The sequence below is a fragment of the Diceros bicornis genome, chromosome X (assembly GCF_020826845.1).
Source record: "Diceros bicornis minor isolate mBicDic1 chromosome X, mDicBic1.mat.cur, whole genome shotgun sequence".
NCBI classification, from domain to species: Eukaryota; Metazoa; Chordata; class Mammalia; order Perissodactyla; family Rhinocerotidae; genus Diceros; species Diceros bicornis.
The window spans coordinates 33,668,020-33,685,996 of record NC_080781.1 but is presented as its reverse complement, the minus strand read 5'-3'; positions in this window follow the sequence as shown (position 1 = coordinate 33,685,996).

The following is a 17,977-nucleotide window of genomic DNA, read 5'->3' as shown; positions in this document are numbered from 1 at the left end:
ACTCTTATTAGATGTATGTTGGGCCTTCTCATTCTCCTCTCCATGTTTCTTAATCAGGTCTTTGTCATATTTTTCATCTCTTCATTTCTCTTTGCTGAATTATGAGTAATTTTCACCAGTTTGTTTTCAGCTCTGTCTAACATAGCCATCAAGTTTTTAATTCTAATGACTCTATTTTTCATTTTTCTTTTTCAAATACTTCTCTTTTTTCATAACGTCTTTTTCTTTCATTATGGTTTTGACTCCTTTTATCATTTTTAAATGTCTCATTTTAAAGTTTCATTTTATTCGTATAACTTAAAAATCAAAATAACATATTCCTCCCTCAATAAGTAACTTGGTTTCCTGTGTATCCTCCCAGTGTTTATTTATACAAATATAAGGATTTTTAAATATATATTCTGATTTTCTCACTTTCTTACTGTAGGTAGCATCATATACTATATAAAGAGTGTCCTGTTTCACTTGTTGCACATAAAAACATGACCTCGTTCTTTTTCGCAATGACATAACATTTCATTGTGCGGATATACCATGGTTAGTTTAACCAGCACCTTGTACTTGGGTTGTTTCCAGCCTTTTACTCGTACAGATAAAACTGTAGTGAATAACTTGTACACATGTCATTTTACACACACTCATGTATATCTGTGGGATAGAGTCACAGAGTGGGATAGCTGGGTAAGAGAATAACTACATTTGTAATTTTGATAGATATAATCCAATTGTTCTTCATAGGGGATAGAACATTTTGTGCCCCATCAACAATGTATGAAAGTGTCTGATTTCCACAATATCACTAACAGAGTGTGAGTCAGATTTATTTAATTATTTTAACATAGCTCATGTATAGTCTCTTTCAGATTATTACATTATTTCCAGTTCTTTGTATCTTTTTACATATTGTCTGTGGACATCTCCTTCATTGAGGATCATTTTTTCTAATGTTCATAGTTTGTGTTAGAGAGCATCTCTTCACCAGAGATTTTCTTTCCCCTTTTTCTGGTTATCAATTGCTACAAACAAATTACTCCAAAACGTAGTGACTTAAAATGACTATTTGATGTTGCTCAAAATTTTGTGGGTCAGAAATTCAGGAAGGGCTTGCCTGGGCAGTTCTTGCTTGAGTTCTTTCATGTTGTCATCAGATACCAGCTAGGCCTAGAGTCATCTAGAGACTTTACTGTGTTAGACATCCAAGATGGCTCACTCACAGAGCTGGCAGTTGATTTTGGTTGTCAGCCAACAGCTCAGCTGACATGTAGGTGGGAGTGCCTACATGTGAACTCTTCAGCATGGCAGCCTCAGGGTAGTGATACTTTTTTACATGGAGGTTTAGGGCTCCAGCATGAATGTTTCAGCAAACAGGATGGTAGGTTCAAGACCTCTTAAAGTCTAGCCTCAGAAATCATGTAGCATCACTTTAGTTGTATTCTGTTGGTCAAAGCAGTCACAGGCCTGCCTGGATTTAAGTTAAGGGACATAGACTCCACCCCTCAGTGGAATATAAAGAATATTTTGGCCAATATTTTTTAAACCACCACATTTCTGAAGTCCCATGTGTCTAAGATTGTATAAGGATCTCCATAGAATGTGTTTCCATTTCCCTCAGCCAGGTGGCTCAGAGGTTTTGTTGGTCTGGAACCAGTTTTTGTATTGATTTCTCAGTTTGGGGATTCTCATACCATATGGGTAGTGAAAATTCATACTCTATATACAGTTGTGGCACAAAACTGCAGCTTCATTTTCTTACAGGAAACTTTTTTTTTTTAAATCCATCTAGAGTTGTAGGCAGATACGACCTCCTTGTTAAATCCTTGGGCCAATCAGGAAAGTTTTTCAGTCCACCTTCACTGAGGGGACAGCTCTTTTGCAATTCCGGCTTTATGAAATGAAATAAATTCCAACTTGTTGTCTTACATGGACCCAAGGCCACATCTTCTGTCCCTACATGGCCATTAAATCCCAGCACTTGGCCATGAAGACCTGTATCTGGGTCTGATGCTGCCCTCTATCCCCACCCCAAACCCATGGAGCCTTGCTTTTGATTCCCTCTTAGTTTTGCACTTGTAGGGATCTGGTTTCCTTTATTTTGAACTAAGTTATACATTTAAAAATTATTGCTGATATATTCTATCCAGCATCTCTATGTGTTTGTAGTGGGAGCATCACTATAGTAACTCAGTCCAAGATAGTCCCATAAGTCCTCACTTCTCAAACAATTTTGAGGTTAAAAAAAGTGTAATTATTGAATGACTATCTTTGAAGGTAAGTTTAAGAGGCCATCATTAGTGGGAAACAATAAATATTTTCCCTTTACTGGCATGCTTTTCTGTTAGGGCATCTCTTTCTTACTTTCTGATCTAGATCAATGGGCAGATGCCATTTTAGCCAACCTCAAATGGCAGCTGAAGCATGTGTAGTCACTGCCTTTTTGCCATCCAGCACAGCTATTGTTCTTGTCGTAGATTTGGCAGGATAATCAATAGGACCCAAATGGCAATCAATTTCATGTGATTGCACTTGGTTTCCCATCGATTTCAATGCTGTGTGGCAGAATAATGAGGGAAATCTGATGCCAATCATTGCCTGTGAATGCCACTGCACATCTTTCTAGGTGACTGAACAGCGTCAAAGAGATGGAGAGAGAGAGACATGCTGGTAAAAAGACAGAGAGAGGACAGAGCAAGCCTCGATGCTGAAGACGAAGAAAAAAAGATGTTAATAGAGATGTGAAAAGGAAAGCTTGAATTGTGACACTCCTCTGATCCAGAACACCACTGCAAAACCTTCTGGGGTTGGTATAGCGGAGGATAAAATCAGCCTCAGGCCCACATAGCCTGGACAAGATTCCAAGGTATGTTTCCCTAACAATCATATTTAATGGCTTAATCTTAGTGAGGAATCTTGATTGTAAGTTCGCACTTGATGATTTGCACTAGATGATTAGTCTAATCGCTTTTTGACCATTAAATGTCATTTTCTTGAAGCCAAAAATCACATTTTTATTTACCCACAAAGTACTCAACCATCCTCCGCCATATGAATTCTCAACGAATAATTAATGGAAGTATATATTGCACCTTTTATGGATATTGTTTTCTAATCTATGGACCTAATAATGTATTAGTATTCTCCAGAATTCTCTTGTCAACATTGACATCCTAGTTTGACATATGACAGAGCCGTCACACCAACCAAAGGATCACAATAGATCCTAATAAGGAGGCAAGGGTAACAATACAATAAAATACATTTAACTTAGATTTCTTCTAAAGCATAAGCCCTACTCCACCCTTGTATTATTTATCTCTGACTTTGGCAAAAGTTTTATGTAGAGTATATTTTTAAATTTTATTTATATTTTTTGAAAAGGAAATATATTCACAATAGTTAAAGTGACATGGAGAGACACATATTAAGGCATATCCATCCTACCACTTTCTCCATCCACTCCTTTCTCTCCTGTTCCCTTTAGGCAATCTATCATACTAGTGTATTGTGTTCCATTGCTTCCTTATGCAAATACAAACAAATATGAATAATTATTCTTATATTCTCCATTTCTTATACAAAAGGAAGCATACTACAGATGATGTTCTTCCTCTTTTCTCACTGAATATACCCTAGAGATTTTTTTTATATCCATGCATAGAGAAGAATATCCTCGTTCTATTTAGGCAACTGCATAGTATTCCATTGCACAGATATGGCAAAGTTTATTTAACCAGTCCCCTATTAATGGACAATTGGTTTGTGTCCAATCTTTTGCAATTACAGACAGTGTTTCAATAAATAATCACGAGCATACGTCATTTCTTAGTCATCTCTTACATGTGCAGGTGTATCTGTGCAATAGGTTGAAAGGTAAACATACTTGTAATTCTGATAGATAGTGTCAATTTGCTCTTGATATGGGTTATAACATTTGCGTCACCACATGTAATGTATGAGAATACCTGCTGCCCCACAACTTTACCAATAGAATGTATTGTTACATGTTTAGATTTTTGCCAATCTGAGAGGTAAGACATAATACCTCAGTGTAATTTTAATTTGCATTTCTATAATTATGTCTGAGGTTGGGTATATTCTTACATGTTTTAGGGGCCATTCATATTGGGTTTTTTTTGTGAACCATCTGTGTATATTCTTTGCCTATTCACCCATGCTTCTTGAAATGCTTTTATGGTTTCTTTTTTTTTTCTTCTTGTTTCTTTTTTACATTTAAATCTCTGATTCATTTGTTGTTTGTTCTAATGTACAGTTGTACAGTTTGAGTATAGTTCCAACTTTGTATTTTTTCAGATCGCAACCCAAAAGTCCTCGTGAGCCTGCCAAATTAGAGATGCCATCTTTATCATATATTAATCTCATGTACCTGGTCCAATTTCTGGAATTTCTTCCCTTGTTCTCATTCTTTATTTGAGCACTTTTTCAATTGCTGAGACACCCTTGTATGTTTTAATTTCTGATAGGGCCAGTGTCCTTGTATTGTTCTTCTTATCCAGAATTTCACTGGCTACTCTTGCTTATTATGTACTGAATATGTCTTATAGTTTTGTCTGTGATCATTTAACCTTGGGTGTGAGGACATGAAGGATGAAACAGACTTCTGCATACATGATAGGAACTTCTTTCTATAGATGATTTTTTCTCCTTCTTAAAAAAAATTAAAACTGAGGCTGAATGAAATTACCAAACTTAGATGGAGAGTTTCCTTGTGAATCAAAGACTAACTTTGCATTGGCCAACATAACCCAATGGAGGCTTGCTCTGAAGAATTAACTTATCTTACCAAGTAAAACAAAGTAGGTGATCCCACAGTAGTCAGAGTCCCATCTTCTCAGGTCCTAGGATGATCTAAGCCAAAAAGACATAAGCCCCTGGCTTCAGGTCTAACAGCCTTAAGGGAAAAGGTCCAGGAAGCAGCTGTTTGGCTCTGATGAATGAAAGTTGGGAGAGATGCCATGACATTTGTGAGTGAACCCTGCTCTGAGACTGGGGCAGGTGTTACATGCATCCCATACCCTACCTTAAGCTATTCCTTCCTCAGATTGGAAAATTGTGGCCCGAGCAGCTGGGCATTGAGGAGCAGGAGGAGCCGTTCATAGCACATCAGCTGAACCAGAGGCACCCATCCCAGGGAAAGCACATCTGGGCATACCTGCCTGGGGAGGGACAGGGGTTTGGGGAGGTAAGGAAATCTTTCTGACAGATGAGTTTGGAAAGGGAATTCCAGAGAGAGGAAACAGCACAAAAGCACATAGGTTCAGAGATGCACAGTGCATTCTGGAAATAGCAAGTGGTTTTGTGGGGCTGTAATGAGGCACACAGGGGCATGGGTGGTACCTGTGTAGACAGATCCTTCAGTGTCCTCTATGTCAATACCTGAGCCCTAACTTTAACTCTTTTCTCTAGTCTGTAGGAAATCACTGAAGGGTTCTTTATTTAGCCTGCTTTTATTATAAAAATCTTACTTTAACATAGTAAAAATTTAAATAGCATACCTAAGTCTTTTTTGCCCCCACTCCTCTCTTCCAAAAAGAACACTGCTACAATTTCTTGTATATATTTTCAGAATTTTCTCTCTAGAAACATGTAAATATTATGGGTATATGTCTTTTTTAAAAGGAGATTGTACTATGTTGTTCTGCAACTTTTTTTTTCTTCACTTAATTACTCATCTTTTCTATAACTGCCCTTTAAAAGCCACACCATTTTTGAATTGGCATAATGACTTTTTCTCCACAAAACATACTAAATAAATGCACTATTATAAGAATTTTGACACTACAGTTTCAGGCAAAGAGACACTCACCAATTTACTTGAATAACAGTTTCTAGTGAAAGATTATCATATAGAAGTAATTTGAACTGTGTACCATGTTTGGATAAAACCAAAATGTTTTGTTTTCTATATGCAGACCAAGCAAGAGGGATGAAGCAGTAGCAACTTGCACATTTCCTCAGTCTGTAGTTTATGTGCGCTGTTCCACATGATCAAAGCACTCCGTGTTTAGCCTTTACTTGGCCCCCACCATGTTTTTCTATGCTACGACTTTATTTTTAAGAACAGTTTCAGGGCAAGATAACCATGAGCCTACACAAAAGTGAAGAAAATGGTGGAGAAAGCAGAATTCACCTTCCAAGGCACAACTCCCTTGTGCCCCAGTCCATCACCCACCATCCACCACTAAGTCTCTTCCCCTTTGGGTAAGAACAATGGAACTTCATTAAGTGCACACTTGCAAACTGATGTTTATTACCTACACAAACTTGTTTTCATATTTCAATTGATTTATTTTTCTATCTGCAAAACATTTTGGGGTATTTGAGGTTGGATTAGAACACAACATAATTTTCCCAGTAAGATTAATGTAGGTAGTGTTTCAAGCAACAGCTCTTCATTTAGTGGCCAGCCTTTCAGGAACAAATCAGAATCGTTAAGGGTGGATGTAGAGAGTCTCTAAGGGTGTGGATCAAGGCCAAGACCACAATAGCACAGCCCGATTTACACCATTTGGTTTATGACTTTCCGGTGTCCAATGTCTGCAGATACTACAGTGGCTCTAACCAGCCCCCTCTTACTGGATGATCTATATTTTGTTTCTAAACAAAGGAAAAAGAAAAATCAATGACAAAAATTGCTGCAATGGAGATCCTTTTACACACATCTTGAAACACTTCTGCAAGAATATCTGTAGGAGAAATTTCTAGGAGTGGAATTGTTGGGTCAAAGAGGGTATACATTTACAATGTGAAAGTGAATGCCAAATTGTCCTTCCCAGAAGACACACCAATTTACACTGCCATTAACGCCGGACAAGAGTCCCTACACCCTCACCAACAGAGGACCATAGCAAACATTTTCAGATGTGAAAAGTAGTCATTTGTTTGGTTTGGTTTTAGATGCATTTCTTTAAATGTTAGTGAAGTATAAGAGTGAAAGAGAGCATTTTCACGTGCTTATGGTTATTTGCAATTCTTTTTCCTTGAACTGCCTCTTCATGCCCTTTGCCCATTTTTCTGTTAACTTGTTAGCCTTTCTTTCATTGAATTGCAAGACTTAAGGATTCTAAATAAGGGTGAGATAACAATCACATTTTAGAAAGTTCTTTTGCTATATAGCACCACATTGATATTGCAGTTTATCATCAACTTGACTAATGTATTCATATTTTAATGATTTGTGAAGAATCTGGGCATAGATTTCCCTGAGGCTCTCTGAAGGAGAAAGGCTACTATAAAAGTTTAAAGTTTTTAGAATCTCATAGGCTAAGTCTCACTGAGGTAGAATTTTATTCCTTTTTTGAAGTTTCAAGGTTAGGCAGAACATAACAGGAACCGGGAAACTTGACAACAGAAAGAGCAGAAAAATTGTACCTTCTGAAAATAAAATAAAAGTTTGATTTGTCACTCTTTCACAAGTAGAAAATAAAAGATACACCAGCATTGTATTAATTTCTCTAGAACACTGCTTTCATTTCTCTCTGAAGATCGGAAACATTTCTTCTTACTCCTCTTTGGAGAATACACACTTGGTAAGTGCTTGTTAATGAAGGCAATCCTTTTCCTGCACTGGACTTTCCATTCCCCCCTGTACAGAATCTGAACCCCTCAGGCGGGCATTCACTCCCTTTCAGACCTGGCTTTGAGCTACCTTTCCAGTAGTATCTGTCTCTGTTCTGGAATGTGAGGTGGCTGCTCCACCCACAGTAGACATTACGTTGTCCTCTTCTTGGCCTTTGTTGCCAGGTTCCCTTTCCTTAGAGAATCTTCGACCCATGGCCCATCTGGACCCCAAGGTCAGCCAGGTCCTGCTTCTCTTTGAAATCTTGGTTAACTCACTCCCACAGAGTCCTCTAGACCTTGTCCTCCCCAGCTGTTTGCCTTTTCCTTAGGCTTTCATTTAACTTCTTTTACGAGTGAGTTGTTTCCCCAACCAGCTTATAAGGCTCTTGAGGTCAAGGGTCCTGTGGTATATTTCTTAGTGGCTCCCTGCCCCCATAGGGACTATCACAATGCTAAGCACGCAAACTGAACGACATGAGTAGGACATTGGGATGCTTCTAACCTGTAATGTGAGGTCCTTCTCAAAACTTTCCACCACAAGATCCTTGCTTCTGACCATACCTTCTCTGCCGCAGCCTGGTGACCCACATTCTCCACCTATTCTTTCAATGCTGGGGTACTCTGATCATTCAATTCTTGCCCTTCTGCTCTACCCATCCTCTGGAAAAATCTCATCCACTCCATATTGCCTGCCACCAGTGACTTAAGAGTGTAGCCTAAACAACCTTTGGAGCCAAACTCATGCTCAGCTGGCTGATATTCACATATCTGCCAGGCACCTGCACCTAGATATCTCTGAGGCACCCAAACTCAACCTATCTAAAACCAAACTCATTGTCGTCCCCGAACCCTGCTCCCGTTCCTATATTCTTCATCTCCCCTGGTGGTGCACCACCCTCCCAGCCATTGAAGCTAGAAATCCAAGAGTCATCCTTGATTCTTCCTTTACCCACACCCACTTCCCATATCCAATCAATTACCAAGCCTGCCAATTTGAACTCCAAAATGTAACCCCTTTCCACCTCAACTATCAGTGCCTTAGCTAAGGCTTTACATTATCTCTGGATAATTGGAGCCACTTCTTAACTAGTCCCCCTGACCTTAATTTCATGCTCCTAAAATCCTTCCAGAATGATCAATTTCCCCTGCCCAAAACAGTTCCCCAGCTCTTTGTCACCTACAGAGTAAAGTCCCCGATTCCCAGTCTGGTGTATAAGGCCTATAGAGCTCTGTCCCTGTGTACTTCTCCTGCTCTCTCACAACTACCATTGAACACAGCAGCAACACACAATTGATTATGGTACCTGCCCACCCAGCCACCACCACACTGCATCCTATCCTTGCTTTGCCTCTTGGCTCTAATGCTCTTCCACCTTCTCTAGTCATCCTCTAACACTGGACTCAGGGGCCCTTCCCCAGGGAGCAAAGCATTTTCTGATATCTGATTCCTCTCATTCCTGTTCCCCACTCCCAGCTAATCAATACCCCATCCAAATCACTGATTTCACGTAGAATGCAGTATTGTATTTATTTATGATATTTTCCTATTCTGTATCTGGCTTTCCACTTGATTGTGAGCTCCATGAGGACAGGGTTCAAATTTTATGCATCTTTAGTCTGACACATATTAAGTGTCAAGTTGGCTGAATGAAAAAACATCAGTGTGTCTTTCTGCTCAGAATTGGAGAAAACAATTGCAGCGATATATGGATGAAATTGTTTAGGGTGCTTCATAATCCAGCTTCTACTGCCTTATAAAAGGTATGTCTTTGTGAGTTTATGTGGGATAAAGGTTTCAGAAATTGGCATGAATGCCATAATTTATTACATATATTTGATACTTGTTTATTTGTTCCTTTGCAAGTTTTCCTGGCTAAACTTCAACACAGTGTTATGGAGTGGAAGAAGTGAACTCTATGACTGTTATGAAATGACTGTGGTATAGGTTAAATGTGTGTGGCAATGGGCTGCCTTATAAAATCAGATTTGTTTGGATATTCCTTCTGGGATGAGACCACAAGTTGCCACGTGATGAGGTTAACCACAAGCATAAGCCAAAATAAACCAGGTGGCTGTCAGGATGAAGAGGATTGTAAAACTGGAGTTGGAGAGGAACAGAAAATAAAACAGTATTGCCTTATATTCATGTAGCTGCTATCATGGCTCCTGGATCAGTATTTCTTTCCAAATGGTGACTTAAGCATCAGAACAGAAACAAAAGAGAACATTAGGCAATTTTATCTTGGTTTCTTGTTCTTAGGAAGGAAATATGATAAATTCAAATTCAACTTAACATATAGGAGGCAATTAGCAGCAGCCTATCTCCAGTCACTTCAGGTGCAAATGGGTTCTCAGGGCAATCTGTTGGTCAATTTTTGTCTGCTTCTGCCTCCCAGTAGTTCATTTGGAGTTGTGGACACTCTTAACCTTGAACAGTTTTTGGCCTTTTGTGCAGGTAAGGGAAGATGATTTCCCCTAGAAATGAAGAAAAGAGAATATCTTTGTGTACAGGCCCTTGCATTTTAAAATCGGAATTTATGGAGTATATTGCATTTCTTTTGTAATTATCCAGGAACTACCCACTCCTAAAAGCCTAGGTTAACCTGTAAAGAACAATATCAACTCTTACTTTGCATAAGCCTGGCCACGCCCTTGAAAAATACCGTGGCTTCTTGAGTCTGGTAGAATGATTGACACATTGATTTTTTACCTTTATCCTGTCTAGATATTAACAGTTCGTTGTTCCACTCGATCTTCCTTCCCTGTTAATCTTTGTGAGATTTGTGGTTTGTAATCGATTTGTAGCCAGCATTCTCAAATAATGTAGTTTTCATTTTACATTAATCTGAAATGGAATGTTATTGGGTAAAATACCCCTTAGGATTATAATGAAAAAGACCCATTAATTTTCAGGGCAAGAGGGCTAATTACTCCCCTCCCTGTTAAGTCTATATTAATTGCTAATAACTTTTTATAGAATTGAATACATGAAGCTAATTTTTATTTCTTCTTTCCAGTGTACAGCATATCTTAAATGCTTGGCCAGAACAAGAACAGGGGCTTTAGAAGTTCCGGTGCTTAATAAATATGCTTTATGATATTACAGTTTGTAAATGAGGCAAAATTGAAAGAAATTTGGGCCTCCAAGAGGGAATGCTCATGTTTTTAACTAAAGGAGACTGTAATTGGGGGACCTGAACATTTTCTGAGTGCACATATGAGCAATACTTCATAGGAGATACTTTGTAGCATCATTATAGAAAATAAAGAAGAGGCAGTATAGCATGGTGGTTAAGTGCGTGGCACTGGTGCCAGTCTGATTTGGTGAGAATCCCAGCTCCACTGGTGTGACCTTGGGAAAGTTGCTTAACCTTCCTGTTGCTCAGTTTATTAATCTGTAAAATCGGGATAATGAGAGTGCCTCCTAATTCACATCGTTGCTGTGAAGATTAAATGATATAATGTATATAAAGTCTTTAGAACAGTTCCTGACATTAATATCATCAATCATTGTTAGCTATTTTTAGTATTAAAAGGCATTCTCATATTTTCACTCTCATGTTCATTGCAGCACTATTCATAACAGCCAAGAGGTGGACGCGACCTAAATGTCCATCATCGGATGAATGGGTAAACAAAATGTGGTATATATATATATCTGTATATATATATATAGCAGTGGAATATTTTTCAGCCTTAAAAAGGAAGGAAATCCTGTCACACGCTACAACATGGATGAACTTTGAGGACATGATGCTAAGTGAAATAATCCAGTCACAAAATGACAAATACTGCATTATTCCACTTATATGAAGTGTCTAAAGTAGTCAAATTCATAGAGACAGAAAGTAGAATGGTGGTTATCAGGGGCAGGGGGAAGGGCGAAATGGAGAGTTGTTGTTTAATGAATATAGAGTTTCAGACTGGCGAGATGAAAAAGTTCTGGAGATTGCACAACAATGTGAATATACTTAACACTACTGAACTGTGCACTTAACAATGGTTAAGATAATATCTTTTGTTATGTGTGTGTGTGTGTTTTTTTTTTTTTTTTACCATAGTTAAAAAAGAGACATTCTCTTCTGAACAAGAGGGAGTATCTGGGGAGCTGGGAATGTTCTATATCTTGATCTGGGTGCTAGTGATATGAGTGTATCCAGTTTGTGAAAATTCATTAAAAACAATATGTGCACTTTCTGTGTGTCTGTTACACTTGAAAGAAAAGTTAAAAACAAAGATATTCCCTTTCTTCAGTGATTTGAACTTGCAATCTCATAGCCAGGAAAAGCACACAATTGCTTATAGAAACAAATTTTTAAAATATTAACATGTATAGAAATGACTATTCATATAGAAATGATTATTTAGCAAGCAGGTGTTCTAAGAATTCAAAGAATTCAAATACCCTTCGTATAATATAACCTGAATAAACTTTACTTAAGAAAATGTGACACAACTCAATGGAGACAGAATTCTTGCTAACCTGCACAAGGATTTTATTCACTTTTTAAATCACCCACACTTACGGGAAGACTTAGAAGAAAAACTCAGTGACACAAAATATATCTTTTAAAAAATAATTAACAAAAAATAATCCACATACATATTTTTATAACAGCTTTATTGAGATATAATTCACTTACCATACAATTCCTCTATTTAAAGTGTACAATTAAGTGATTTTGGTATATTCACAGAGCTGTGCAACCATCACCACAATCAATTGTAGAACATTTTCATCACCTCAAAAAGAAACCCTATACCCTTTAGCAGTCATACTCCATTTCTCCCTAACATTTACCCCTCAGGAAACCACTAATCTACTCTCTATATACAGATATACCCAAGATTTATCTTCCTAAAATTGAATCGTACAATATATGGTCTTTTCTGACTGGTTTCTTTTACTTAGTGTAATGTTTTTGAGGTTCGCCCATGATGTAGCATGTACCATTATGTACTTTCTTTTTCTTATCAAATGATATTCTATTGTATGGACATACCACCTTTTTTTTTTTTTTGGTGAGGAAGACTAGCTCTGAGCTAACAGCCGTTGCCAATCCTCCTCTTTTTGCTGAGGAAGATTGGCCCTGAGCTAACATCCGTGCCCATCTTCCTCTACTTTATATGGGACGCCGCCACAGCATGGCTTGACAAGTGGTGTGTGGGTCTGTGCCCAGGATCCGAACCTGCAAACCCTGGGCCGCCGAAGCGGAGCACGCGAACTTAACTGCTATGACACTGAGCCGCCCCTGGACGTACCACTTTTTATTTATCCATTTATCAGTAGATGGACATTTGGGTTGCATCTACTTTGGGGCTGTTATGAGTAATGCTGCTGTGAACCTTTGAGTACAAGTTTTGTGTGAATAGGTGTTTTCATTTCTACCTGAGTAGAATTGCTGGGTCTCTACGGACATATTTGACATACAATAAATCACACATATTTAAAGTGCACAATTTGATAAGTTTTTTTTGTGTGTGTGAGGAAGATCAGCCTTGAGCTAACATCCATGCTAATCCTCCTCCTCTTCTTCTCCCCAAAGCCCCAGTAGATAGTTGTATGTCATAGCTGCACATCCTTCTAGTTGCTGTATGTGGGACGCAGCCTCAGCATGGCCGGAGAACCGGTGCGTCGGTGCATGCCCGGGATTCGAACCCGGGCCACCAGCAGCGGAGTGCGCGCACTTAACCACTAAGCCACGGGGCCAGCCCAATAAGTTTTGACATAAGCATACACCAGTGAAACCATCAGCACAATTATAGTCATGAACATATCTATCACCTCCACCCAAAAATTTCCTCATGCCCCTTCGTCCCTGCCTTCTGTCCCTCTCTATCCCTAACCCTGGTCCCAGGCAAACACTGATCTTATTTCTGTCACCAGGGAGAAGTTTGTATTTTCCATAATTCTATATAAATGGAATCACACAGTACATACTCTTTTTTTGTCTGGCTTCTTTCACTCAGCATTTTGAGATTCATTCTTGTTATTGTATGTATCAATAGTTCATTCCTTTTAATCATCTATCCAATGTATAAATATGCTACAATTTGTTTATCATTTCACCCATTGATAGACATTTGTGTCATTTACAATTTTGGGCTATTACAAATAAAGCTGCTGTGAACATTCACGTACAAATATTTGTGTGGACCCATGCTTTTATTTCTCCTGGGTAAATAAATACCTAGGAGTTTAATGGATAGATCATATAATAGATGTTTCTTTAACATTTTAAGAAATTGACAAAATGTTTTCCAAAGTGGTTGCACCATTTGACATTCCTGCCTGCAGTGTATGAATGTTCCAGTTAGTATGGTAAATCAACACTTGGCATGGTAAATAATTTTAATTTTAGACTTTCTAATAGGTAAATAGTGATATGTCATTGTGGTTTTAATTTCCATTTCCCTAATGACTAATGACATTGGGCATATTTTCATGTACTCATTTGGCATCTGTATATCTTCTTTCATGAGATGTCTGTTCAAATATTTATCCATTTTTATTGGGTGTTTTCTTATTGAGTTTTGTGAATTTTTTACATATTTGGTATACATGTCCTTTTTCAGATTCACGCTTTGTAAAGATTCTCTTCCAGTCTATAGCTTGTCTTTTCATTCTCTTTTCAATGTCTTATCTGAGAAATAACCTAACCTAAGGCAAATATTTTCTCCTATTTTTTTACTAGAAGTTTTATAGGTTTACATTTTACATTAGGTCTGTGATTCATTTTGAGTTAATTTTTGTGTGCAAGGTGCGGATTTATTTCTTTGCATGTGCATATCCAAGTGTTCCAGCACCATTTGATGAAAAGGCTATCCTTTATCCACTTCATTGTTTTTGAGACTTTGTGAAAAATCAGTTGTTCATGTACGCATGGTTCTTTTTCTGGACTTTCTCTTCTGCTCTGTCAATCTCTTTACCTATCTGACTCCAATACCACACCATTTTGATTACTGATGTTCTATATTATTTCTTGAAATCAAGTAGTGTTAGCCTTCCAACTTTGCTCTTTTTCAGAGTTGTTTTGGCTATTTTAGATTTGCATTTCCATATGAATTTTAGAATCAACATGTTCATTACTACAAAAAAAACCGCCTGCCAGGATTTTGATTAGGATTGCATTGAACTGATCAATTTGAGGGGAACTTATCAATGTTGAGTTTCTGAACCATTAACAAGATCTCTCTCCATTTATTTGGATCGTCATTAATTTCTCTTAGCAATATTTTTTAGGTTTCAGTATACAGGTTTTGTACATCTTTTGTAAAATTTATCACCAAGTATTTCATATTTTCAATGTTGTAAATGGTATTTTTAAAATTTCAATGTCTGTGGGCTGGCCTGGTGGTGTAGTGGTGAAGTTCGCACGCTCCGCTTTGGCGGCCCAGGGTTCACAGTTTCAGATCCTGGGCGTGGACCCACGCACCGCTTGTCAAGCCATGCTGTGGTGGTGTCCCATATAAACAGTAGAGGAAGATAGGCACGGATGTTAGCCCAGGGCCTATCTTCCTCAGCATAAAAAGAGGAGGATTGGCAACAGATGTTAGCTCAGGGCTAACCTTCCTCAAAACAAAAAAAATCAATTTCTGATTATTCATTGCTAATTCACTTATTAATTTTTAGTTTTTGAGATTCAATCAGATTTTTTACATAGAAAATCATGTTGTCTGTGAATAAAGACATTTTTATCTCTTTCTTTCCAATCTAGATGCATTTTATTTCTTTTTCCTGTCGATTGTCCTGGCTAGAACTTTCAGCACAAGATAGAAGAAAAGTGCTAATTCTTGGGATAAACCCTACATATTAAAATGTATTACTGTTTTTATATATCATTGGATTTGATTCGCTGCAATTTTGTTTAGACATTTTCTATCCATTTTCATACAGATGTTGGTCTGTAGTTTCCTTTAATGTCTTTTTCAGGTTTTAGCATCAGAATAATGCTGTCTTCATAGAATGATTTGGGAATTATCTCCTTTTGTTCAGTTTCTAGAATACTTTGTGTAGAATTGGTATTATTTCTTCCTTAAATTTTTTTTTAGACTCTTTTTTTTTGTGAGGAAGATCAGCCCTGAGCTAACATCCATGCTAATCCTCCTCTTTTTGCTGAGGAAGACCGGCTCTGAGCTAACACCTATTGCCAATCCTCCTCCTTTTTTTTTTTCTTCCCCAAAGCCCCAGTAGATAGTTGTACATCCTTCTAGTTGCTGTATGTGGGACGTGGCCTCAGCACGGCTGGAGAAGTGGTGCGTTGGTGCGCGCCCGGGATCCAAACCCGGGCCGCCGGTAGCGGAGCGCACGCACTTAACCACTAAGCCACCGGGCCGGCCCCCTTAAATTTTTGGTGAAATATATCAGTGAAGTCATCTGGACCTGGAGTTTTCTTTGTGGGAAGATTTTTTTCCCTCCTGCTTGCTTTATTTACTTATTTATTTATTTAGTTATTTACCTACCTACTTAACAATTTTGTGATAAGAACATGTAACATAAAATCTACCCTTTTAGCAAATTTTTAACTATACAATACAGTATTGTTAACAATAGGCTCTATGCTGTACAGTAGATCTCTAGGACTTCTCTCCTATAAGTGAAACTTTTAATCCTTTGACTAATACCTCCCCTTTTCCCCCTCCTCTCAGCCCCTGGCAACCACCATTCTTTCTGATTCTATGAGTTTGACTGTTTTAGATTCCTAATATCAGTGGTATCATGTACTATTTGTCCCTCTACGTCTGGCTTATTTCGCTTAGCATAATGTACTCTAGCTTCATCCATGTTATTACAAATGGCAGGATTTCTTTCTTTTTTTAAGGCTGAATAATATTTCACTGTTTGTGTATACCACATTTTATTTATCCAATCATCCATCAATGGACATTTAGGTTGCTTCCATTCTTGGCTATTGTGAATAATGCTGCAATGACGTGGGAGTGCAAATATCTCTTTAAGATTCTGATTTCAATTCTTTTGGAAGTATACCCAGAAGTGACTTGCTGGATCATACGGTAGTTCTATTTTTAATTTTTTTAGGAACCTCCATACTTTTTTCCCTAGTGGCTGCACCAATTTACATTCCCACCAACAGTGTAAAAGAGTTCAATTTTCTCCACACTCCTGCCAAAACTTACCTTTTTTTTTTATAGTAGCCATCCTAATAGCTGTGAGATGATATCTCATTGTGGTTTTGATTTGCATTTCCCTGATGATTAGTGATGTTGAGCACCTTTTTGTATACCTGTTGGCCATCTGTATGTCTTCTTTGGAGAAATGTCTATTCAGTTCCTTTGTCAATTTTTTAATCAGGTTATTTGTTTTTTTGCTATTGAGTTGTAGGTGTTCCTTATGTATTTTGGATATTAACCCTTTATTAGATTATGGCTTGCAAATATTTTCTCCCATTTCATAGGTTGCCTTTTCACTTTTCTGATTGTTTCCTTTACTGTGCAGAAGCTTTTTAGTTTGATGTAATCCCACTTGTCTATTTTTGCTTTCGTTGCCTGTACTATTGGTATCATATCCAAGAAATCATTGCCAAGGCCAATGTCAAGAAGCTTTTTTCCCTATGTTTTCTTCTAGGAGTTTTATGGTTTTGGGTCTTACATGTAAGTCTTGAATCCATTTTTTAGTTGATTTTTGAATATAGTGTAAGAGTCTGATTTCATTCTTTTGCATGTGGATATCCAGTTTTCATAACACCATTTAGTGAATAGACTATCCTTTCCCCAGTGTATGTTCTTGGCACCCTTGTCAAAGATCAGTTGGCAGTACACGTGTGAGTTTATTTCTGGGCTCTCTATTCTGTTCCATTGATCTATATTTCTATGTTTATGTCAGTACCATACTGTTTTGATTTCTGTAGCTTTGTGATATATTTTGAAATCAGGAAGTGTGATGCCTCCAGCTTTGTTCTTGCTCAAAATTGCTTTGGCTATTTGGGGACTTTTGTGGTTCCATATGAATTTTAGGATAGTTGTTTTCCATTTCTGTAAAGAATATCATCGGTGTTTTACTAGAGATTGCACTGAATGTGTAGATTGCTTTGGGTAGTATGGACATTTTAACAACATTAACTCTTCCAATCCATGAACACGGATATTTTTCTGTTTATTTGTGTCTGCTCTAATTTATTTCATCAATGTTTTATAGTTTTCAGTGTACAAATCTTTCACCTCCTTGGTTAAGTTTATTCCTAAGTATTTTATTCTTTTTGATGCTATTGTGGATGGGATTATTTTCTTAATTTCCTTTTTGGACAGTTCATTGTTAGTATATGGAAACAACTGATTTTTGTATGTTGATTTTGTATCCTGTAACTTTACTGAATTTGTTTATTAGTTCTAATAGTTTTTTGTGTGTGAAGTCTTTAGAGTTTTCTACATAGAAGATCATGTC